Here is a 24,645-nt window from a genome sequence, read left to right as displayed (position 1 = left end):
ATTTTAAGCTGGATCGTACGTTAAGGGTTATGCTTGGTTTTGTAAGAAACCCCTAAACTGCCTTCCAGAGTGGCTGTTCCGTTTTGCCTTGCCACCCATACTGAATGAGTGTCTCCAATGCTCCACATGCTTGTCAGCAATTGCTGTTGTTAGTGTTCCATATTTTGACTATTCTAACAGGTGTGTAGTGGTATCTCATTGTTGTTCAATTTGCATTTCCCTGGAGCCATATGATGTGGAGCATCGTCTCATACTCTTAGTTGCCATTTTTATGTCTTCTTTGGCCAGATGTCTGTTAAGTTGTTTGCCCCATTTTTTAATCTGGTTGTGTGTGTTCTTGTTGTTTAGTTTTAAGATTTCTTTGCGTATTTGTATATTTGTTATTCCTTTATCAACTGTGCCTTTTGCAAATATTTTCTCCCAGTCTGTGGCTTGTGATTTTATCCTCTTGACATTGTGTCTTGTGGAGCAGCAGTTTAAAATGTTAATGAAATCCAGCTTATCAGTTATTCCTTTCATGATCTTGATTTTGCTGTCACATCTAGAAAGTCATGTTTATAAAGAGGTCATCTCGGTTTTCTTCCGTGTTACTGTCTTCTAGGAATTCTAGAGTTTTGCTTTTGACATGTGGGTCTATAATGCATTTTGATTTCCGTTTTGTAAAGGTGTAAAGGGCCATGTGCACGTTCACTGTCTCGCACGTGGATGTCCAGTTCTTCCAGCACCATTCGTTGATAAGACTGTCTTTGCTCCATTGTATGGTCTGTGCTCCTTTGTCAAAGAACGGTGGAGTATGTTAACGGGCATCTATTTCTAGGCTCTCTGTTCTGCTCCTTTGGTCCATTTGTCTGTTCTTTCACCAGTACCACACTGTCTTGATTGCTGTAGCTTTATAGTGAATTTTGACATTGGCTCATGTCAGTCCTTCAACTTTTTTCTTCTTTGATATTATGTTGACTTTTAAAAAGCTGTTGCAGTTGCGATACGGTCAGAGAAAATCTATATGATATTGCTCCCGTGCACGTTTTTAATGCTTTGTTTATGTCCAAATATGTTGTCTGTTTTCATAAATGTCACTTGTGTGCTCTCAAACAAGATGTGTTCTGTTTGCTCTAGAGAGAGATCGTGTCAGTCTGTTCTTATTTTCTTTGCTCTTTTTGGAAGCTTTTAGAATTTTCTCTTCATTTCCATGGATCCTTTACAGATAATTTTTTACTTCCTTCTTTAACTTTGTGAAATTTATCTTCATTAGTTTTTGAATATTACCTCTTCTCTGTTTTCTTTTTTTTCCATCTTAGTTGTCTTGGATTTCATTTATTTCAGATGTTAGATGTCTTTTTTTACCCACCATATCACACTGCTGTTCTTTTAAATATTCTCTCACTTTATTGTTTTATTCTGTTTCCTGGGAGAGTTTCTCAATGTCATTTTCCATGTCTAAATAATTTGCTGTTCTCATGTATCCACACTGCTATTTATCCCATGACTTAAGTCTTTAACAATCGTCCTTTTACACCTATTTCCTCATGAGGTTTTCCTTATGCTTTCTCATTGTCACTTCGTGCTACTAACATCTTCCCTTGTATCTTTAAGTGTATTTGTCATGCTTATGTTCCAGTATGTTCCAGTAGTTCTACTTCAAATGGTCTATGTTGCTCACTTTGTTGTATTTCTTTTTCAGTCGTTGTACTCCTCAGGTATGTAATTGTTTTGACTTGTGAGCTTTCATTCCTTGTGGCTGTTGGCTACTCTGTCTGGCATCTTGTATTAGAGAAGGGCTAACGTTTTGCTTGGGACCATCTCAGTCTGTGGCTGTTATCTCAGAATAATTATTAATAGTGTGTCCTTTTCACTCTCAGAAGTGTCCTCTCTTGGGTGCTGTATTATATAGTCACCTTTGTTGAGACCTAGGACCTAAGGTGTGTTTTTCTAAGTAAGTTTAATATGAGGGCAGGTGATGGCCCCAGGCGCAGACAGTCTCAGAAACCGTGAAACACTGTGACCACTCAACTCCTGTGGTCAGGATCTGTCACCTTTGAGCTCTTGGGGAAAGCGGCATTTGAGGAGGCATTTGAGGTTGTCACCTGGGGCTTGGGAGACGGAGGAGGTGGAGGAGTGAAGGATCAAGGATTGTTCAGCCCTTCCCTGCTTTCATCAGCTAACCTAATGCTACTCTAATTTTATCCTAGCTACATCTGGGTGGTTGCTACTTGTTTCTGCTGAGAAAGGAAAGTGATCGCTTCCAAGCAACTCAGGGGAGAGGCAAGAACGGTCCTTAAAATTTTCCCTCACACTGAGCCCCTCAAGGCTGCCACCCACTGCCCCTAACCCCAGGCTACCCACCAATTAAGAGACAGCCTTCAGGCCTCTGTCATTTCCCAGGGTTGTCACTCTTGTTATTTCTGGGAATGCATAGTTCCTTAGACTTCTGAAGTTTTGGGAGGAGGATGCAACATGCCGTACCATTTGGCGTCTTGATAGGAACCCATGATTTCTCTGGAAATTATCAGGGTGTGTTACTTTGATGAGAACCTTTAAGTGTATTTGAACTTTAAGATATACGTACTAATGTATATTGTTGCCAGATACAGAGTTAATGAAATTTGAAAGAATTTGGTGAAGAGTGCAGGCTGTCCAAAAATCAATAATATTTGTGCAATGCTGAATATTAGCATGATACTGTGAAGGTGACAGACTCAAAGTGCATTTTGCAAGTGTCTTATTTTGTAGATGAAGAAAAAGATAAATAGAGAAAAGATTACCCAAGCCAGTTTTGAGGTGAAAAGTCTTGATTTTGGATAATATAACCAGATAACGTTTTCTGAGAGGACTGTAGAGATAAAGAAAAAGAAAAAGAATCATTGTAAACGCATGGTCTTCACGCAGGTCAGAAAATCTTTTAATCATCATTTGGTCATCGTTGACCTTCCTACTTGTTTCTTTCCTACCAGATAACAACCAGGGACTAGGCCCTGACACTGTGTGTTCATTGTTCTTGTGTATTCTCTTTCTATCTATATCTCTGTGTTAGCTCTTACTTGGATGCACCTCCCCATCCCGACACACTCAGATCCCTCTCACGTTTCCCAAATTGATTCCAGAGTGCATGAAGGAGAAACAAAATGGTGAAGAAGGAAGGAGGTGTAATCATGAATGCTATGTCTCCCTTGTTCCCTTCATTCTCTTTCCAGTGGATACACACAGGGACACACAGACACGCACACACGCACATACAGAACCCGGAAACTGTGTCAGAGGTTCCAGTGCTGGACCCTGAAACGGATGCTTTTGTTTCTGTCGTGTTTCCTCGTGACTTTACTTTTTGTGTGCTGCAATTCTGTTGGGAAAAAGAACCTGATTATCTTCCAAAATGTCTGACTCTATTTTTTGTACATGGTTTTTACTCTATGGCAGGGTTATGGATTCTTCCCGAATGTCGTCTGGCAACAGTGACAAGATGGGGTGAGTTGACATGAGTGATCTGAGTGGTGAAAGGTATGGGGGGCATCGATGGCAACAACAGGTTTCCATAAGAGACTATAAGCTTCTGTAGGTAACTTTCTTTCCTGTTGGGCCTAGGTGGCCAAAGGAAGGAGGAGTCAGAAGAGGGAGACTTCTTACTCACGGTTTGTTTGTGAGCCTTAGAAAGTAGTAGCCAAAGCTTTGAGGAAACTCTCAGAATGCCTGTGTGTAAGACTCTGCTAGAGTGGGCCAGGAGAGGAGAGAATCCTATTTGGAGCAAGGAGACGGTAGCAGTGGAGAGGGAGCAGTGGAGCTCTCAGCAGAAGAGAATGGAGCTAAACAGACCTCGGCTCCTTTCGTCAGCCTCCAGAGCTCTGCCACCATCTAAAGCTGGTGTCCCGAATGCCAAGCCACCGTCATACTGGAGGGAGCCCGTGCCTCAGACCTGCAGTCATCTGAACCCTGTATGAGGAACAGAAAAGACATACATGATACATGAAGGGTCAGGATGTGGTGGAGGGTGTTGAGGATCAGGAAATTAGGAGGAGCTGGGGAAATGTGTACCTACAACCTGGAGTTGAATTTTGAGCTAAATTCAACCTCGATGCAATTACACGTGAGAGTAAGGTTCAGTAGTGAAGAATTGTATTTCAATATCTTCATTCATTAGGCTTTTTGACCGGCCGAAGATCTTCGTTACAACTATAGAAAGCCCTATTTCTAGGGAAGATTAAAATACTAGTTTCCAAATAACTAACATCCACATAAGTTTTTAGGGTTCAACCAGTTTACCACTTGAAGACTACTTGTAACTAATTGCAAACAAGAGTGTAACTCTATGAAGTCACTAGGAGTCTGATCATATATGCTTTTAATTCTTTAGAAATGACCCCGATGAACTGACAGAAGTAATCTGTGATGGAACCACCAACAAAAGGTGACGTATATACTCAGAGAGAGAGAGAGAGAGAGAGAGAGAATGAGTGAAATGCAGACGCGGCATTATCCATGGGAATGCGGAGTATTCTGGACAATGATTCTAAGATCTTTTCTAAAATTTCGGATCCACTGAGCTAAGTCATGTTTATCATATTCTTAGATTCACAGAATCCTTCTTCAAATAAGTTGGTCACATCACTGTCCCATGTAGGAAATCTCAAATGACAGGTTGTTGCATTTCTTGGTGTTTACGTTAACATAGAACAACTCTCCAGGCTCCGTGATGATTTGTTATGAGGACCAAATATGTGTTAAACACTTAGGACGATGTCTGGCACGTAATAAATACCATTTAAGTGCTTATTAGATGGAACAAAAATTTTCCGGGTACTTAGTCATGTCATCTGAACACAGCGATAATTTTCATTTTTCCTGTCCAGTCCTTATACCTCTCACTTCTTTTTCTGACGTCATTGAGCAGTGTTGGAAGGCATATGGCTCTTGGGAGGAAATAAAAGGAGGTCAGGACTGGAGAACAGGATTGAGGGGAGAGAGGTGCGCCACAAGGATGAGGGCTGGCAGGGCCAGGTTTTGAAGGGCATTGTAGGCTCTGCTGAATGGTTTTGGCTCAATCCTAGTAGCACTGGCAAGGCAATGAGGGGTCATGCTTGAGGCTCTACAAACAATACAAACTCCAATCGTGAACCGTAGACCTACCAAATGTAGCTTTCTAGAGAGGTAGGCTCTTCTAGAGATGCACTCCTAGACTGTGCATTCCCAGGTATGTGGACATCTTTAGGGGTGATGTCTGGGATGAGGAGAGGGTATGTTGTCTCTGCCGCTATATGGGCTTTTAAGGGCTGGAGAGTCTGTGCAGCTCGATGTTCCCTCTCCCACGTGAATGCTGAGAAGAGTGAGAGCTGACCACAAAACAGGGAGCCGACTCCAGACAGAGTGTGGAGAGACCCAGTGAAGATAGCCCTTTGAGTCTTTAGTCAGGAGGTTGACAGAGCAAATCAAGACATAGACTCAATAAGGGGCATTGTTCTAAATGCACTTTCAAGTTTCCTTGGGAGAATAGGTTGAATGTAGGATGAGTTGAGACAGAAAATTTTTGGTTTTGCAACGTCAGCTTTTTTGTACTATCTCCTTTTTTCCCCAATCTCATTTTCACCAGAACAAGCACCAGGAGAGCTATTTTTGAAACACTTTTTCCATTGTAAGAATTCGAAACTTACGCAGATTTCTAAATTGTGGTAAATGCATGTAACCTAAAATAGATCATCTTCAGCATTTTTAAGTGTGCCATTCTGTAGCGTTAGGTACCTTCATATTGTTGTGCAGCCAACCTGCAGAACTCTTCTCGTCTTGCAAAACTGAAACTCTGTACACATTAAACTACTCTCCCCGTTGCCCCTTTCCCAAGCTCTTGGCAACCACCATTCTACCTTCTGTCTCTGTGAGTTTGACTACTCTAGGTATGTCATGTCAGTGGAATCATGCAAAATTTGTCTTCTTGTGACTAGTTATTTCATTTAGCACAATGCCCTCAAAGTCAATCCATGTTGCAGCATGTGTCCGAATTTCATTTCTTTTTAAGACTGAACAATATTCCAACGCATACAGAAATTTCTCGCAAATGGTTCCAAAAGCTCCAGTATACCCTTTACTTACTTTTCCAATTGTTAACATTTTGTCACATTTCCTTTGTTACTCCCATCATATGGGTATGTAGGTATATAGACATAAATCTATCTATCTATTTATCGATCTATAGATATATATAGAAAGAGAGAGAGAGAAAGAAAATACGTTTAGATATAGATATACACATAGAAAGAGCTCTCTCTCTCAATATACCTGTATCTAGACCTGATTTTATTGTGAGTTGAGGCAGAAGATGTTTGATAGACACACACGTGACACACACCTTCCTACACACTTAGGCTCTATTCCTGAATCATTAGAGAGAAAATGCAGACCACATACCCTTTACTCCTGAATATTTCAGTTTTATTTTTCTACCTTCAGGGACACCTAACCACAGCACAGTGATCAAAATCAGAAAATTTTCACTTCCGTAACCATAATACGATTACCAGAATTGGAAAATGAAAGCCATAATAGAATATTATCTGATTTATGGTTTACATTGCGACTCACTCTTGGTGTCATACATTCTATGGGTTTGGATAAAAGTAGAATGACATGAATCTGTCATTAGAGTTTCATAACGATGGAGTATTTTCACTGCCCTAAAAATCCTTTGTGCTCCGCCTATTCATCCTTCTCCCCGCCAACTCCTGGCAACCACCGATCTCTTCCTGTCGCCCCAATTTTGCCACGTCCAGAATGTCATATAGTTGGCCTCATACAGTATGCAACCTTTTCAGATTGGCTTCTTTCACAAAGTAACATGCATGTAAGGTTTCTTTTCACAGCTTGATAGCTCGTTGCTTTTTAGCGCTGAATAATATGCCGTTGACTAGATGTACCACGGTTTGTTTATCCGTTCATCTGGTGCAGGACATCTTGGTTGCTTCCGCTTTTTGGCGATTACGAGTAAAGCTGCTATCAACATTTGTGTGCAGGTTTTCATCTGCGTGTAAGTTTTGAACTCCTTTGGGTAAATACCAAGGAGCGTATGTTAAGCTGGATCGTACGTTAAGGGTTATGCTTGGTTTTGTAAGAAACCCCTAAACTGCCTTCCAGAGTGGCTGTTCCGTTTTGCCTTGCCACCCATACTGAATGAGTGTCTCCATTGCTCCACATGCTTGTCAGCAATTGCTGTTGTTAGTGTTCCATAGTTTTGACTATTCTAACAGGTGTGTAGTGGTATCTCATTGTTGTTCAATTTGCATTTCCCTGGAGCCATATGATGTGGAGCATTGTCTCGTACTCTTAGTTGCCATTTTTATGTCTTCTTTGGCCAGATGTCTGTTAAGTTGTTTGCCCCATTTTTTAATCTGGTTGTGCGTGTTCTTGTTGTTTAGTTTTAAGATTTCTTTGCGTATCTGTATATTTGTTATTCCTTTATCAACTGTGCCTTTTGCAAATATTTTCTCCCAGTCTGTGGCTTGTGATTTTATCCTCTTGACATTGTGTCTTGTGGAGCAGCAGTTTAAAATGTTAATGAAGTCCAGCTTATCGGTTATTCCTTTCATGATCTTGATTTTGCTGTCACATCTAGAAAGTCATGTTTCTAAAGAGGTCATCTCGGTTTTCTTCCGTGTTATTGTCTTCTAGGAATTCTAGAGTTTTGCTTTTGACATGTGGGTCTATAATGCATTTTGATTTCCGTTTTGTAAAGGTGTAAAGGTCCATGTGCACGTTCATTGTCTCGCACGTGGATGTCCAGTTCTTCCAGCACCATTCGTTGATAAGACTGTCTTTGCTCCATTGTATGGTCTGTGCTCCTTTGTCAAAGAACGGTGGAGTATGTTAACGGGCATCTATTTCTAGGCTCTCTGTTCTGCTCCTTTGGTCCATTTGTCTGTTCTTTCACCAGTACCACACTGTCTTGATTGCTGTAGCTTTATAGTGAATTTTGACATTGGCTCATGTCAGTCCTTCAACTTTTTTCTTCTTTGGTATTATGTTGACTTTTAAAAAGCTATTGCAGTTGCGATACGGTCAGAGAAAATCTATATGATATTGCTCCCGTGCACATTATTAATGCTTTGTTTATGTCCAAATATGTTGTCTGTTTTCATAAATGTCACTTGTGTGCTCTCAAACAAGATGTGTTCTGTTTGCTCTGGAGAGAGATCGTGTCAGTCTGTTCTTATTTTCTTTGCTCTTTTTGGAAGCTTTTAGAATTTTCTCTTCATTTCCATGGATCCTTTACAGATAATTTTTTACTTCCTTCTTTAACTTTGTGAAATTTATCTTCATTAGTTTTTGAATATTTCGTCTTCTCTGTTTTCTTTTTTTTTCATCTTAGATGTCTTGGATTTCATTTATTTCAGATGTTAGATGTCTTTTTTTACCCACCATATCACACTGCTGTTCTTTCAAATATTCTCTCACTTTATTGTTTTATTCTGTTTCCTGGGAGAGTTTCTCAATGTCATTTTCCATGTCTAAATAATTTGCTGTTCTCATGTATCCACACTGCTATTTATCCCATGACTTAAGTCTTTAACAATCGTCCTTTTACACCTATTTCCTCATGAGGTTTTCCTTATGCTTTCTCATTGTCACTTCGTGCTACTAACATCTTCCCTTGTATCTTTAAGTGTATTTGTCATGCTCATGTTCCAGTATGTTCCAGTAGTTCTACTTCAAATGGTCTATGTTGCTCACTTTGTTGTATTTCTTTTTCAGTCGTTGTACTCCTCAGGTATGTAATTGTTTTGACTTGTGAGCTTTCATTCCTTGTGGCTGTTGGCTACTCTGTCTGGCATCTTGTATTAGAGAAGGGCTAACGTTTTGCTTGGGACCATCTCAGTCTGTGGCTGTTATCTCAGAATAATTATTAATAGTGTGTCCTTTTCACTCTCAGAAGTGTCCTCTCTTGGGTGCTGTATTATATAGTCACCTTTGTTGAGACCTAGGACCTAAGGTGTGTTTTTCTAAGTAAGTTTAATATGAGGGGAGGTGATGGCCCCAGGCGCAGACAGTCTCAGAAACCGTGAAACACTGTGACCACTCAACTCCTGTGGTCAGGATCTGTCACCTTTGAGCTCTTGGGGAAAGCGGCATTTGAGGAGGCATTTGAGGTTGTCACCTGGGGCTTGGGAGACGGAGGAGGTGGAGGAGTGAAGGATCAAGGATTGTTCAGCCCTTCCCTGCTTTCATCAGCTAACCTAATGCTACTCTAATTTTATCCTAGCTACATCTGGGTGGTTGCTACTTGTTTCTGCTGAGAAAGGAAAGTGATCGCTTCCAAGCAACTCAGGGGAGAGGCAAGAACGGTCCTTAAAATTTTCCCTCACACTGAGCCCCTCAAGGCTGCCACCCACTGCCCCTAACCCCAGGCTACCCACCAATTAAGAGACAGCCTTCAGGCCTCTGTCATTTCCCAGGGTTGTCACTCTTGTTATTTCTGGGAATGCATAGTTCCTTAGACTTCTGAAGTTTTGGGAGGAGGATGCAACATGCCGTACCATTTGGCGTCTTGATAGGAACCCATGATTTCTCTGGAAATTATCAGGGTGTGTTACTTTGATGAGAACCTTTAAGTGTATTTGAACTTTAAGATATACGTACTAATGTATATTGTTGCCAGATACAGAGTTAATGAAATTTGAAAGAATTTGGTGAAGAGTGCAGGCTGTCCAAAAATCAATAATATTTGTGCAATGCTGAATATTAGCATGATACTGTGAAGGTGACAGACTCAAAGTGCATTTTGCAAGTGTCTTATTTTGTAGATGAAGAAAAAGATAAATAGAGAAAAGATTACCCAAGCCAGTTTTGAGGTGACAAGTCTTGATTTTGGATAATATAACCAGATAACGTTTTCTGAGAGGACTGTAGAGAAAAAGAAAAAGAAAAAGAATCATTGTAAACGCATGGTCTTCACGCAGGTCAGAAAATCTTTTAATCATCATTTGGTCATCGTTGACCTTCCTACTTGTTTCTTTCCTACCAGATAACAACCAGGGACTAGGCCCTGACACTGTGTGTTCATTGTTCTTGTGTATTCTCTTTCTATCTATATCTCTGTGTTAGCTCTTACTTGGATGCACCTCCCCATCCCGACACACTCAGATCCCTCTCACGTTTCCCAAATTGATTCCAGAGTGCATGAAGGAGAAACAAAATGGTGAAGAAGGAAGGAGGTGTAATCATGAATGCTATGTCTCCCTTGTTCCCTTCATTCTCTTTCCAGTGGATACACACAGGGACACACAGACACGCACACACGCACATACAGAACCCGGAAACTGTGTCAGAGGTTCCAGTGCTGGACCCTGAAACGGATGCTTTTGTTTCTGTCGTGTTTCCTCGTGACTTTACTTTTTGTGTGCTGCAATTCTGTTGGGAAAAAGAACCTGATTATCTTCCAAAATGTCTGACTCTATTTTTTGTACATGGTTTTTACTCTATGGCAGGGTTATGGATTCTTCCCGAATGTCGTCTGGCAACAGTGACAAGATGGGGTGAGTTGACATGAGTGATCTGAGTGGTGAAAGGTATGGGGGGCATCGATGGCAACAACAGGTTTCCATAAGAGACTATAAGCTTCTGTAGGTAACTTTCTTTCCTGTTGGGCCTAGGTGGCCAAAGGAAGGAGGAGTCAGAAGAGGGAGACTTCTTACTCACGGTTTGTTTGTGAGCCTTAGAAAGTAGTAGCCAAAGCTTTGAGGAAACTCTCAGAATGCCTGTGTGTAAGACTCTGCTAGAGTGGGCCAGGAGAGGAGAGAATCCTATTTGGAGCAAGGAGACGGTAGCAGTGGAGAGGGAGCAGTGGAGCTCTCAGCAGAAGAGAATGGAGCTAAACAGACCTCGGCTCCTTTCGTCAGCCTCCAGAGCTCTGCCACCATCTAAAGCTGGTGTCCCGAATGCCAAGCCACCGTCATACTGGAGGGAGCCCGTGCCTCAGACCTGCAGTCATCTGAACCCTGTATGAGGAACAGAAAAGACATACATGATACATGAAGGGTCAGGATGTGGTGGAGGGTGTTGAGGATCAGGAAATTAGGAGGAGCTGGGGAAATGTGTACCTACAACCTGGAGTTGAATTTTGAGCTAAATTCAACCTCGATGCAATTACACGTGAGAGTAAGGTTCAGTAGTGAAGAATTGTATTTCAATATCTTCATTCATTAGGCTTTTTGACCGGCCGAAGATCTTCGTTACAACTATAGAAAGCCCTATTTCTAGGGAAGATTAAAATACTAGTTTCCAAATAACTAACATCCACATAAGTTTTTAGGGTTCAACCAGTTTACCACTTGAAGACTACTTGTAACTAATTGCAAACAAGAGTGTAACTCTATGAAGTCACTAGGAGTCTGATCATATATGCTTTTAATTCTTTAGAAATGACCCCGATGAACTGACAGAAGTAATCTGTGATGGAACCACCAACAAAAGGTGACGTATATACTCAGAGAGAGAGAGAGAGAGAGAGAGAGAATGAGTGAAATGCAGACGCGGCATTATCCATGGGAATGCGGAGTATTCTGGACAATGATTCTAAGATCTTTTCTAAAATTTCGGATCCACTGAGCTAAGTCATGTTTATCATATTCTTAGATTCACAGAATCCTTGTTCAAATAAGTGGGTCACATCACTGTCCCATGTAGGAAATCTCAAATGACAGGTTGTTGCATTTCTTGGTGTTTACGTTAACATAGAACAACTCTCCAGGCTCCGTGATGATTTGTTATGAGGACCAAATAAGTGTTAAACACTTAGGACGATGTCTGGCACGTAATAAATACCATTTAAGTGCTTATTAGATGGAACAAAAATTTTCCGTGTACTTAGTCATGTCATCTGAACACAGCGATAATTTTCATTTTTCCTGTCCAGTCCTTATACCTCTCACTTCTTTTTCTGACGTCATTGAGCAGTGTTGGAAGGCATATGGCTCTTGGGAGGAAATAAAAGGAGGTCAGGACTGGAGAACAGGATTGAGGGGAGAGAGGTGCGCCACAAGGATGAGGGCTGGCAGGGCCAGGTTTTGAAGGGCATTGTAGGCTCTGCTGAATGGTTTTGGCTCAATCCTAGTAGCACTGGCAAGGCAATGAGGGGTCATGCTTGAGGCTCTACAAACAATACAAACTCCAATCGTGAACCGTAGACCTACCAAATGTAGCTTTCTAGAGAGGTAGGCTCTTCTAGAGATGCACTCCTAGACTGTGCATTCCCAGGTATGTGGACATCTTTAGGGGTGATGTCTGGGATGAGGAGAGGGTATGTTGTCTCTGCCGCTATATGGGCTTTTAAGGGCTGGAGAGTCTGTGCAGCTCGATGTTCCCTCTCCCACGTGAATGCTGAGAAGAGTGAGAGCTGACCACAAAACAGGGAGCCGACTCCAGACAGAGTGTGGAGAGACCCAGTGAAGATAGCCCTTTGAGTCTTTAGTCAGGAGGTTGACAGAGCAAATCAAGACATAGACTCAATAAGGGGCATTGTTCTAAATGCACTTTCAAGTTTCCTTGGGAGAATAGGTTGAATGTAGGATGAGTTGAGACAGAAAATTTTTGGTTTTGCAACGTCAGCTTTTTTGTACTATCTCCTTTTTTCCCCAATCTCATTTTCACCAGAACAAGCACCAGGAGAGCTATTTTTGAAACACTTTTTCCATTGTAAGAATTTGAAACTTACGCAGATTTCTAAATTGTGGTAAATGCATGTAACCTAAAATAGATCATCTTCAGCATTTTTAAGTGTGCCATTCTGTAGCGTTAGGTACCTTCATATTGTTGTGCAGCCAACCTGCAGAACTCTTCTCGTCTTGCAAAACTGAAACTCTGTACACATTAAACTACTCTCCCCGTTGCCCCTTTCCCAAGCTCTTGGCAACCACCATTCTACCTTCTGTCTCTGTGAGTTTGACTACTCTAGGTATGTCATGTCAGTGGAATCATGCAAAATTTGTCTTCTTGTGACTAGTTATTTCATTTAGCACAATGCCCTCAAAGTCAATCCATGTTGCAGCATGTGTCCGAATTTCATTTCTTTTTAAGACTGAACAATATTCCAACACATACAGAAATTTCTCGCAAATGGTTCCAAAAGCTCCAGTATACCCTTTACTTACTTTTCCAATTGTTAACATTTTGTCACATTTCCTTTGTTACTCCCATCATATGGATATGTAGGTATATAGACATAAATCTATCTATCTATCTATTTATCGATCTATAGATATATATAGAAAGAGAGAGAGAGAAAGAAAATACGTTTACATATAGATATACACTTAGAAAGAGCTCTCTCTCTCAATATACCTGTATCTAGATCTGATTTTTATGTGAGTTGAGGCAGAAGATGTTTGATAGACACACACGTGACACACACCTTCCTACACACTTAGGCTCTATTCCTGAATCATTAGAGAGAAAATGCAGACCACATACCCTTTACTCCTGAATATTTCAGTTTTATTTTTCTACCTTCAGGGACACCTAACCACAGCACAGTGATCAAAATCAGAAAATTTTCACTTCTGTAACCATAATACGATTACCAGAATTGGAAAATGAAAGCCATAATAGAATATTATCTGATTTATGGTTTACATTGCGACTCACTCTTGGTGTCATACATTCTATGGGTTTGGATAAAAGTAGAATGACATGAATCTGTCATTAGAGTTTCATAACGATGGAGTATTTTCACTGCCCTAAAAATCCTTTGTGCTCCGCCTATTCATCCTTCTCCCCGCCAACTCCTGGCAACCACCGATCTCTTCCTGTCGCCCCAATTTTGCCACGTCCAGAATGTCATATAGTTGGCCTCATACAGTATGCAACCTTTTCAGATTGGCTTCTTTCACAAAGTAACATGCATGTAAGGTTTCTTTTCACAGCTTGATAGCTCGTTGCTTTTTAGCGCTGAATAATATGCCGTTGACTAGATGTACCACGGTTTGTTTATCCGTTCATCTGGTGCAGGACATCTTGGTTGCTTCCGCTTTTTGGCGATTACGAGTAAAGCTGCTATCAACATTTGTGTGCAGGTTTTCATCTGCGTGTAAGTTTTGAACTCCTTTGGGTAAATACCAAGGAGCGTATGTTAAGCTGGATCGTACGTTAAGGGTTATGCTTGGTTTTGTAAGAAACCCCTAAACTGCCTTCCAGAGTGGCTGTTCCGTTTTGCCTTGCCACCCATACTGAATGAGTGTCTCCATTGCTCCACATGCTTGTCAGCAATTGCTGTTGTTAGTGTTCCATAGTTTTGACTATTCTAACAGGTGTGTAGTGGTATCTCATTGTTGTTCAATTTGCATTTCCCTGGAGCCATATGATGTGGAGCATCGTCTCGTACTCTTAGTTGCCATTTTTATGTCTTCTTTGGCCAGATGTCTGTTAAGTTGTTTGCCCCATTTTTTAATCTGGTTGTGCGTGTTCTTGTTGTTTAGTTTTAAGATTTCTTTGCGTATCTGTATATTTGTTATTCCTTTATCAACTGTGCCTTTTGCAAATATTTTCTCCCAGTCTGTGGCTTGTGATTTTATCCTCTTGACATTGTGTCTTGTGGAGCAGCAGTTTAAAATGTTAATGAAGTCCAGCTTATCGGTTATTCCTTTCATGATCTTGATTTTGCTGTCACATCTAGAAAGTCATGTTTCTAAAGAGGTCATCTCGGTTTTCTTCCGTGTTATTGTCTTCTAGGAATTCTAGAGTTTTGCTTTTGACATGTGGGTCTATAATGCATTTTGATTTCCGTTTTGTAAAGGTGTAAAGGTCCATGTGCACGTTCATTGTCTCGCACGTGGATGTCCAGTTCTTCCAGCACCATTCGTTGATAAGACTGTCTTTGCTCCATTGTATGGTCTGTGCTCCTTTGTCAAAGAACGGTGGAGTATGTTAACGGGCATCTATTTCTAGGCTCTCTGTTCTGCTCCTTTGGTCCATTTGTCTGTTCTTTCACCAGTACCACACTGTCTTGATTGCTGTAGCTTTATAGTGAATTTTGACATTGGCTCATGTCAGTCCTTCAACTTTTTTCTTCTTTGGTATTATGTTGACTTTTAAAAAGCTATTGCAGTTGCGATACGGTCAGAGAAAATCTATATGATATTGCTCCCGTGCACGTTATTAATGCTTTGTTTATGTCCAAATATGTTGTCTGTTTTCATAAATGTCACTTGTGTGCTCTCAAACAAGATGTGTTCTGTTTGCTCTGGAGAGAGATCGTGTCAGTCTGTTCTTATTTTCTTTGCTCTTTTTGGAAGCTTTTAGAATTTTCTCTTCATTTCCATGGATCCTTTACAGATAATTTTTTACTTCCTTCTTTAACTTTGTGAAATTTATCTTCATTAGTTTTTGAATATTTCATCTTCTCTGTTTTCTTTTTTTTTCATCTTAGTTGTCTTGGATTTCATTTATTTCAGATGTTAGATGTCTTTTTTTACCCACCATATCACACTGCTGTTCTTTCAAATATTCTCTCACTTTATTGTTTTATTCTGTTTCCTGGGAGAGTTTCTCAATGTCATTTTCCATGTCTAAATAATTTGCTGTTCTCATGTATCCACACTGCTATTTATCCCATGACTTAAGTCTTTAACAATCGTCCTTTTACACCTATTTCCTCATGAGGTTTTCCTTATGCTTTCTCATTGTCACTTCGTGCTACTAACATCTTCCCTTGTATCTTTAAGTGTATTTGTCATGCTCATGTTCCAGTATGTTCCAGTAGTTCTACTTCAAATGGTCTATGTTGCTCACTTTGTTGTATTTCTTTTTCAGTCGTTGTACTCCTCAGGTATGTAATTGTTTTGACTTGTGAGCTTTCATTCCTTGTGGCTGTTGGCTACTCTGTCTGGCATCTTGTATTAGAGAAGGGCTAACGTTTTGCTTGGGACCATCTCAGTCTGTGGCTGTTATCTCAGAATAATTATTAATAGTGTGTCCTTTTCACTCTCAGAAGTGTCCTCTCTTGGGTGCTGTATTATATAGTCACCTTTGTTGAGACCTAGGACCTAAGGTGTGTTTTTCTAAGTAAGTTTAATATGAGGGCAGGTGATGGCCCCAGGCGCAGACAGTCTCAGAAACCGTGAAACACTGTGACCACTCAACTCCTGTGGTCAGGATCTGTCACCTTTGAGCTCTTGGGGAAAGCGGCATTTGAGGAGGCATTTGAGGTTGTCACCTGGGGCTTGGGAGACGGAGGAGGTGGAGGAGTGAAGGATCAAGGATTGTTCAGCCCTTCCCTGCTTTCATCAGCTAACCTAATGCTACTCTAATTTTATCCTAGCTACATCTGGGTGGTTGCTACTTGTTTCTGCTGAGAAAGGAAAGTGATCGCTTCCAAGCAACTCAGGGGAGAGGCAAGAACGGTCCTTAAAATTTTCCCTCACACTGAGCCCCTCAAGGCTGCCACCCACTGCCCCTAACCCCAGGCTACCCACCAATTAAGAGACAGCCTTCAGGCCTCTGTCATTTCCCAGGGTTGTCACTCTTGTTATTTCTGGGAATGCATAGTTCCTTAGACTTCTGAAGTTTTGGGAGGAGGATGCAACATGCCGTACCATTTGGCGTCTTGATAGGAACCCATGATTTCTCTGGAAATTATCAGGGTGTGTTACTTTGATGAGAACCTTTAAGTGTATTTGAACTTTAAGATATACGTACTAATGTATATTGTTGCCAGATACAGAGTTAATGAAATTTGAAAGAATTTGGTGAAGAGTGCAGGCTGTCCAAAAATCAATAATATTTGTGCAATGCTGAATATTAGCATGATACTGTGAAGGTGACAGACTCAAAGTGCATTTTGCAAGTGTCTTATTTTGTAGATGAAGAAAAAGATAAATAGAGAAAAGATTACCCAAGCCAGTTTTGAGGTGACAAGTCTTGATTTTGGATAATATAACCAGATAACGTTTTCTGAGAGGACTGTAGAGAAAAAGAAAAAGAAAAAGAATCATTGTAAACGCATGGTCTTCACGCAGGTCAGAAAATCTTTTAATCATCATTTGGTCATCGTTGACCTTCCTACTTGTTTCTTTCCTACCAGATAACAACCAGGGACTAGGCCCTGACACTGTGTGTTCATTGTTCTTGTGTATTCTCTTTCTATCTATATCTCTGTGTTAGCTCTTACTTGGATGCACCTCCCCATCCCGACACACTCAGATCCCTCTCACGTTTCCCAAATTGATTCCAGAGTGCATGAAGGAGAAACAAAATGGTGAAGAAGGAAGGAGGTGTAATCATGAATGCTATGTCTCCCTTGTTCCCTTCATTCTCTTTCCAGTGGATACACACAGGGACACACAGACACGCACACACGCACATACAGAACCCGGAAACTGTGTCAGAGGTTCCAGTGCTGGACCCTGAAACGGATGCTTTTGTTTCTGTCGTGTTTCCTCGTGACTTTACTTTTTGTGTGCTGCAATTCTGTTGGGAAAAAGAACCTGATTATCTTCCAAAATGTCTGACTCTATTTTTTGTACATGGTTTTTACTCTATGGCAGGGTTATGGATTCTTCCCGAATGTCGTCTGGCAACAGTGACAAGATGGGGTGAGTTGACATGAGTGATCTGAGTGGTGAAAGGTATGGGGGGCATCGATGGCAACAACAGGTTTCCATAAGAGACTATAAGCTTCTGTAGGTAACTTTCTTTCCTGTTGGGCCTAGGTGGCCAAAGGAAGGAGGAGTCAGAAGAGGGAGACTTCTTACTCACGGTTTGTTTGTGAGCCTTAGAAAGTAGTAGCCAAAGCTTTGAGGAAACTCTCAGAATGCCTGTGTGTAAGACTCTGCTAGAGTGGGCCAGGAGAGGAGAGAATCCTATTTGGAGCAAGGAGACGGTAGCAGTGGAGAGGGAGCAGTGGAGCTCTCAGCAGAAGAGAATGGAGCTAAACAGACCTCGGCTCCTTTCGTCAGCCTCCAGAGCTCTGCCACCATCTAAAGCTGGTGTCCCGAATGCCAAGCCACCGTCATACTGGAGGGAGCCCGTGCCTCAGACCTGCAGTCATCTGAACCCTGTATGAGGAACAGAAAAGACATACATGATACATGAAGGGTCAGGATGTGGTGGAGGGTGTTGAGGATCAGGAAATTAGGAGGAGCTGGGGAAATGTGTACCTACAACCTGGAGTTGAATTTTGAGCTAAATTCAACCTCGATGCAATTACACGTGAGAGTAAGGTTCAGTAGTGAAGAATTGTATTTCAATATCTTCATTCATTAGGCTTTTTGACCGGCCGAAGATCTTCGTTACAACTATAGAAAGCCCTATTTCTAGGGAAGATTAAAATACTAGTTTCCAAATAACTAACATCCACATAAGTTTTTAGGGTTCAACCAGTTTACCACTTGAAGACTACTTGTAACTAATTGCAAACAAGAGTGTAACTCTATGAAGTCACTAGGAGTCTGATCATATATGCTTTTAATTCTTTAGAAATGACCCCGATGAACTGACAGAAGTAATCTGTGATGGAACCACCAACAAAAGGTGACGTATATACTCAGAGAGAGAGAGAGAGAGAGAGAGAGAATGAGTGAAATGCAGACGCGGCATTATCCATGGGAATGCGGAGTATTCTGGACAATGATTCTAAGATCTTTTCTAAAATTTCGGATCCACTGAGCTAAGTCATGTTTATCATATTCTTAGATTCACAGAATCCTTCTTCAAATAAGTTGGTCACATCACTGTCCCATGTAGGAAATCTCAAATGACATGTTGTTGCATTTCTTGGTGTTTACGTTAACATAGAACAACTCTCCAGGCTCCGTGATGATTTGTTATGAGGACCAAATAAGTGTTAAACACTTAGGACGATGTCTGGCACGTAATAAATACCATTTAAGTGCTTATTAGATGGAACAAAAATTTTCCGGGTACTTAGTCATGTCATCTGAACACAGCGATAATTTTCATTTTTCCTGTCCAGTCCTTATACCTCTCACTTCTTTTTCTGACGTCATTGAGCAGTGTTGGAAGGCATATGGCTCTTGGGAGGAAATAAAAGGAGGTCAGGACTGGAGAACAGGATTGAGGGGAGAGAGGTGCGCCACAAGGATGAGGGCTGGCAGGGCCAGGTTTTGAAGGGCATTGTAGGCTCTGCTGAATGGTTTTGGCTCAATCCTAGTAGCACTGGCAAGGCAATGAGGGGTCATGCTTGAGGCTCTACAAACAATACAAACTCCAATCGTGAACCGTAGACCTACCAAATGTAGCTTTCTAGAGAGGTAGGCTCTTCTAGAGATGCACTCCTAGACTGTGCATTCCCAGGTATGTGGACATCTTTAGGGGTGATGTCTGGGATGAGGAGAGGGTATGTTGTCTCTGCCGCTATATGGGCTTTTAAGGGCTGGAGAGTCTGTGCAGCTCGATGTTCCCTCTCCCACGTGAATGCTGAGAAGAGTGAGAGCTGACCACAAAACAGGGAGCCGACTCCAGACAGAGTGTGGAGAGACCCAGTGAAGATAGCCCTTTGAGTCTTTAGTCAGGAGGTTGACAGAGCAAATCAAGACATAGACTCAATAAGGGGCATTGTTCTAAATGCACTTTCAAGTTTCCTTGGGAGAATAGGTTGAATGTAGGATGAGTTGAGACAGAAAATTTTTGGTTTTGCAACGTCAGCTTTTTTGTACTATCTCCTTTTTTCCCCAATCTCATTTTCACCAGAACAAGCACCAGGAGAGCTATTTTTGAAACACTTTTTCCATTGTAAGAATTCGAAACTTACGCAGATTTCTAAATTGTGGTAAATGCATGTAACCTAAAATAGATCATCTTCAGCATTTTTAAGTGTGCCATTCTGTAGCGTTAGGTACCTTCATATTGTTGTGCAGCCAACCTGCAGAACTCTTCTCGTCTTGCAAAACTGAAACTCTGTACACATTAAACTACTCTCCCCGTTGCCCCTTTCCCAAGCTCTTGGCAACCACCATTCTACCTTCTGTCTCTGTGAGTTTGACTACTCTAGGTATGTCATGTCAGTGGAATCATGCAAAATTTGTCTTCTTGTGACTAGTTATTTCATTTAGCACAATGCCCTCAAAGTCAATCCATGTTGCAGCGTGTGTCCGAATTTCATTTCTTTTTAAGACTGAACAATATTCCAACACATACAGAAATTTCTCGCAAATGGTTCCAAAAGCTCCAGTATACCCTTTACTTACTTTTCCAATTGTTAACATTTTGTCACATTTCCTTTGTTACTCCCATCATATGGGTATGTAGGTATATAGACATAAATCTATCTATCTATCTATTTATCGATCTATAGATATATATAGAAAGAGAGAGAGAGAAAGAAAATACGTTTAGATATAGATATACACATAGAAAGAGCTCTCTCTCTCAATATACCTGTATCTAGACCTGATTTTTATGTGAGTTGAGGCAGAAGATGTTTGATAGACACACACGTGACACACACCTTCCTACACACTTAGGCTCTATTCCTGAATCATTAGAGAGAAAATGCAGACCACATACCCTTTACTCCTGAATATTTCAGTTTTATTTTTCTACCTTCAGGGACACCTAACCACAGCACAGTGATCAAAATCAGAAAATTTTCACTTCCGTAACCATAATACGATTACCAGAATTGGAAAATGAAAGCCATAATAGAATATTATCTGATTTATGGTTTACATTGCGACTCACTCTTGGTGTCATACATTCTATGGGTTTGGATAAAAGTAGAATGACATGAATCTGTCATTAGAGTTTCATAACGATGGAGTATTTTCACTGCCCTAAAAATCCTTTGTGCTCCGCCTATTCATCCTTCTCCCCGCCAACTCCTGGCAACCACCGATCTCTTCCTGTCGCCCCAATTTTGCCACGTCCAGAATGTCATATAGTTGGCCTCATACAGTATGCAACCTTTTCAGATTGGCTTCTTTCACAAAGTAACATGCATGTAAGGTTTCTTTTCACAGCTTGATAGCTCGTTGCTTTTTAGCGCTGAATAATATGCCGTTGACTAGATGTACCACGGTTTGTTTATCCGTTCATCTGGTGCAGGACATCTTGGTTGCTTCCGCTTTTTGGCGATTACGAGTAAAGCTGCTATCAACATTTGTGTGCAGGTTTTCATCTGCGTGTAAGTTTTGAACTCCTTTGGGTAAATACCAAGGAGCGTATGTTAAGCTGGATCGTACGTTAAGGGTTATGCTTGGTTTTGTAAGAAACCCCTAAACTGCCTTCCAGAGTGGCTGTTCCGTTTTGCCTTGCCACCCATACTGAATGAGTGTCTCCATTGCTCCACATGCTTGTCAGCAATTGCTGTTGTTAGTGTTCCATAGTTTTGACTATTCTAACAGGTGTGTAGTGGTATCTCATTGTTGTTCAATTTGCATTTCCCTGGAGCCATATGATGTGGAGCATCGTCTCGTACTCTTAGTTGCCATTTTTATGTCTTCTTTGGCCAGATGTCTGTTAAGTTGTTTGCCCCATTTTTTAATCTGGTTGTGCGTGTTCTTGTTGTTTAGTTTTAAGATTTCTTTGCGTATCTGTATATTTGTTATTCCTTTATCAACTGTGCCTTTTGCAAATATTTTCTCCCAGTCTGTGGCTTGTGATTTTATCCTCTTGACATTGTGTCTTGTGGAGCAGCAGTTTAAAATGTTAATGAAGTCCAGCTTATCGGTTATTCCTTTCATGATCTTGATTTTGCTGTCACATCTAGAAAGTCATGTTTCTAAAGAGGTCATCTCGGTTTTCTTCCGTGTTACTGTCTTCTAGGAATTCTAGAGTTTTGCTTTTGACATGTGGGTCTATAATGCATTTTGATTTCCGTTTTGTAAAGGTGTAAAGGTCCATGTGCACGTTCATTGTCTCGCACGTGGATGTCCAGTTCTTCCAGCACCATTCGTTGATAAGACTGTCTTTGCTCCATTGTATGGTCTGTGCTCCTTTGTCAAAGAACGGTGACGTATGTTAACGGGCATCTATTTCTAGGCTCTCTGTTCTGCTGTTGGCTACTCTGTCTGGCATCTTGTATTAGAGAAGGGCGAACGTTTTGCTTGGGACCATCTCAGTCTGTGGCTGTTATCTCAGAATAATTATTAATAGTGTGTCCTTTTCACTCTCAGAAGTGTCCTCTCTTGGGTGCTGTATTATATAGTCACCTTTGTTGAGACCTAGGACCTACTGTGTGTTTTTCTAAGTAAGTTTAATATGAGGGGTGGTGATGTATTTGAAATTAAAAATATGGATCTTGTAGTTCCAGTGCACTCCACTTTGGCAGCCATGGTTCATATCCTAGGCACAGACGTACACTACTTGTCCGTTGGTGGCCATGCTATGGTGGTGGCTCACATAAGAAAAGAAAGACAGGATATCTTCTATATGGTAGTTTAGGCAGACTCTGAACTCACCTCCTCCCATGATGAAAACGAAGCTATAGCTATTCTTGGAAAATTACTCCTGAGAGAGATTACTGAAAACTGGTTAAAAAGAACCCCCACAACCAACGACTTTCCTGACTTAAATGAAAGAAGCAAAAATTCCTTTCTGGAGAGAAAAAAGCCACTTTCCCAAGCCACAGAGCTTCACAGCCAGCTGACTGGGAGCAACCCTAAGGTACACAGCCTTCTCTGGAGGAGTGTGAACCTGAGCAGGGGTCCAATACCGCTATAAGCACCTTTAGGACTCAGCGCAAATGAGACAAGTGTCATAATATCTGCCTTCACTGACTAGTAACTACAACAGGGAATACCCCTAGAAAAGCTCTTGGACATAAGCGGAAAGACCTAACTGTTAAAGGGCACATGCACAAATCCACCTGTTTCAGAAAGCTACCTAAAATCACCAGAAAGAAAGGTACACAGGCCTTTGATGAAAAGAGACTCAGCTGGTAAGTTCTGGGTGCATGTTGGTGAGAGATGAGGCCTCTCCAGAGACCGACGCATTGGCACAGCCATTGTTGTGAACAAGTACAAGTGTGCTGACACAGAGACAATTGGGGTTCATCCCCTGGCCTGTTAGCCCAGAGGTCTGCCACACCCACTAGAGTGTGATTTAATCCTGCTCAGCCAGGGCAGGCAGCCTGCCCTAGGGACTGGTCCCACGCAAGAGCAAGCCCTCAGGCTACCTGTTGGCTGCATCGACTGGGTGCCTTGATCTTCTGCAGGCAAGCAAGTATGTCCTCCTCTGGGGGCAGGGCCTGCATGAGGAGCAGGTGGAGTGTTGAGGGTGTTGGTGGAGAATGTGGGGGGGGTCTCTGCAGTGGGATGACTGGGTCTGCTTCAGGGGGTCAGGAGGTGTGCATGTGCCAGGACTGTGTGGACAGTGTGTGTGGACCTGTATGTGTGGTGGGGTTATAAGTGGCAGAAGACCTGTGCTTGTCAAACAGCCTTATAGGGGATGTGCCCTACCTTCCAAAGCCTGAAACAGTTGGGAGCACCCATGCCTGGGGCCATCCCCACTCAGCTGCAATCCTGAGAGAGCTGACCACAGCCTTGTAGGCCTGAGGCCTACAGCAATTGTAAGCTCCCGAGCCTAGCAACCAGCCACACTGGACGCCTACTCACTTAACAGAAAAACTGCAACAGGAGCGTGCTATTAGACCTTGCTGCCAACTGTGCTGGGGCTCCTCAAACCCAATTTACAAATAGACAGCCGGGGTTGGGGGGGGAAGCCTAGATTCTCTGGGTACCTGCAGTAAGAGCAGCCCTGCTGTAGCAGGACACAAGTAGCCTACACAGGGGTCACTCTTGGAACATTTGGACTAGTGACGAGAGAGAAGCACACTGCTAGGCCCCAGAAGGTATCTTTTACATAGGCCACTTCTCCAACATCAGGAGACATAGCTCAGTCACCTAATGCATAGATATAAGCACAAAGAGGCAAAATGAGGAGGTAAAGGAATACATTCCAAGCAAGGGAACAGGAGAAAACTCCAGAAAAAGAGTGAAATGAAAGAGAAGTAAGCAATCTACTTGACAAAGAGTTCAACCAAAAATTCGTAAGGATGCTCACTGATCTTGGGAGAAGACTCGATGAACACAGTGAGATCGTCAACAAAGAATTGGAAAATATAAAAAAGAACCAATCAGAAATGAAGAATACAATACTGGAAATGAAAAATTCACTAGAGGGTCTCAATAGTAGAGTAGATGATACAGAAAAAGGGATCAGTGAGCTGGACAAAAAACTAGAGGAAATCGCCCAAGCTGAACAGATAAAAGAAAAAGCGAAAAAGAACGAGAACAGTCTAAGAGAACTCCGGGACAAGATCAAGTGCACTAACATTCATATTATATGTGTCCCAGAAGAGGAAGAGAGAGACAAAGGGGTAGAGAATTTACTTGAATAATTTATTTTATAACTGAAAACTTTCCTAACCTAAGGAAGGCAACAGACATCCAAGTACATGAAGCACGAAGAGCACCAAACAAGATAAACCCAAAGAGGCCCACACCAAGTCACATTATAATTAAAATGTCCAAAATTAAAGATAAAGAGAGAGTCCTAAAAGCTGCAATTGAAAGGCAATGACTGACATGCAAAGGAAAGCCCATAAGGCTATCAGCTGACTTCTCAGCTGAAACCCTAAAGGCTACAAGAGAGTGGCACAATACATTTAAAGTGCTGAAAGGAAAAAACCTACAGCCAAGAATACTCTACCTGACAAGGTTA

The 24,645-nt window shown here is 41.6% G+C and overlaps 2 protein-coding genes and 1 pseudogene across 4 annotated transcripts in view; 2 read left to right on the top strand and 1 right to left on the bottom strand.

Annotated features, from left to right (window-relative positions):
* Nucleotides 1–24,645, top strand: part of LOC138918369 (phosphatidylinositol 3,4,5-trisphosphate 3-phosphatase TPTE2-like) — a 444,167-nt gene that overhangs the window by 97,867 nt on the left and 321,655 nt on the right. The window lies entirely within an intron of this gene.
* Nucleotides 1–24,645, bottom strand: part of LOC138918376 (mitochondrial ornithine transporter 1-like) — a 153,476-nt gene that overhangs the window by 46,674 nt on the left and 82,157 nt on the right. Inside the window, exons 4-9 of one of the 3 annotated variants that reach the window (XR_011427704.1) lie at nucleotides 17,904–18,020; nucleotides 16,859–16,926; nucleotides 10,854–10,970; nucleotides 9,809–9,876; nucleotides 3,808–3,924; nucleotides 2,763–2,830 (exon numbers count right to left, since the gene is read on the bottom strand). The gene's annotated coding sequence lies outside the window, so the exon portion shown is untranslated. Of the gene's footprint in view, nucleotides 1–1,276; nucleotides 3,925–9,808; nucleotides 9,877–10,853; nucleotides 10,971–16,858; nucleotides 16,927–17,903; nucleotides 18,021–24,645 lie in introns of those variants that run through there. The other 2 variants (XR_011427703.1, XR_011427705.1) reach the window with 2 other exon arrangements.
* Nucleotides 1–24,645, top strand: part of LOC138918368 (phosphatidylinositol 3,4,5-trisphosphate 3-phosphatase TPTE2-like) — a 156,949-nt pseudogene that overhangs the window by 60,151 nt on the left and 72,153 nt on the right.

Source organism: Equus caballus, chromosome 17 (assembly GCF_041296265.1).
Source record: "Equus caballus isolate H_3958 breed thoroughbred chromosome 17, TB-T2T, whole genome shotgun sequence".
Taxonomy (NCBI): domain Eukaryota; kingdom Metazoa; phylum Chordata; class Mammalia; order Perissodactyla; family Equidae; genus Equus; species Equus caballus.
This window is presented reverse-complemented; position numbering and strand designations above follow the sequence as displayed.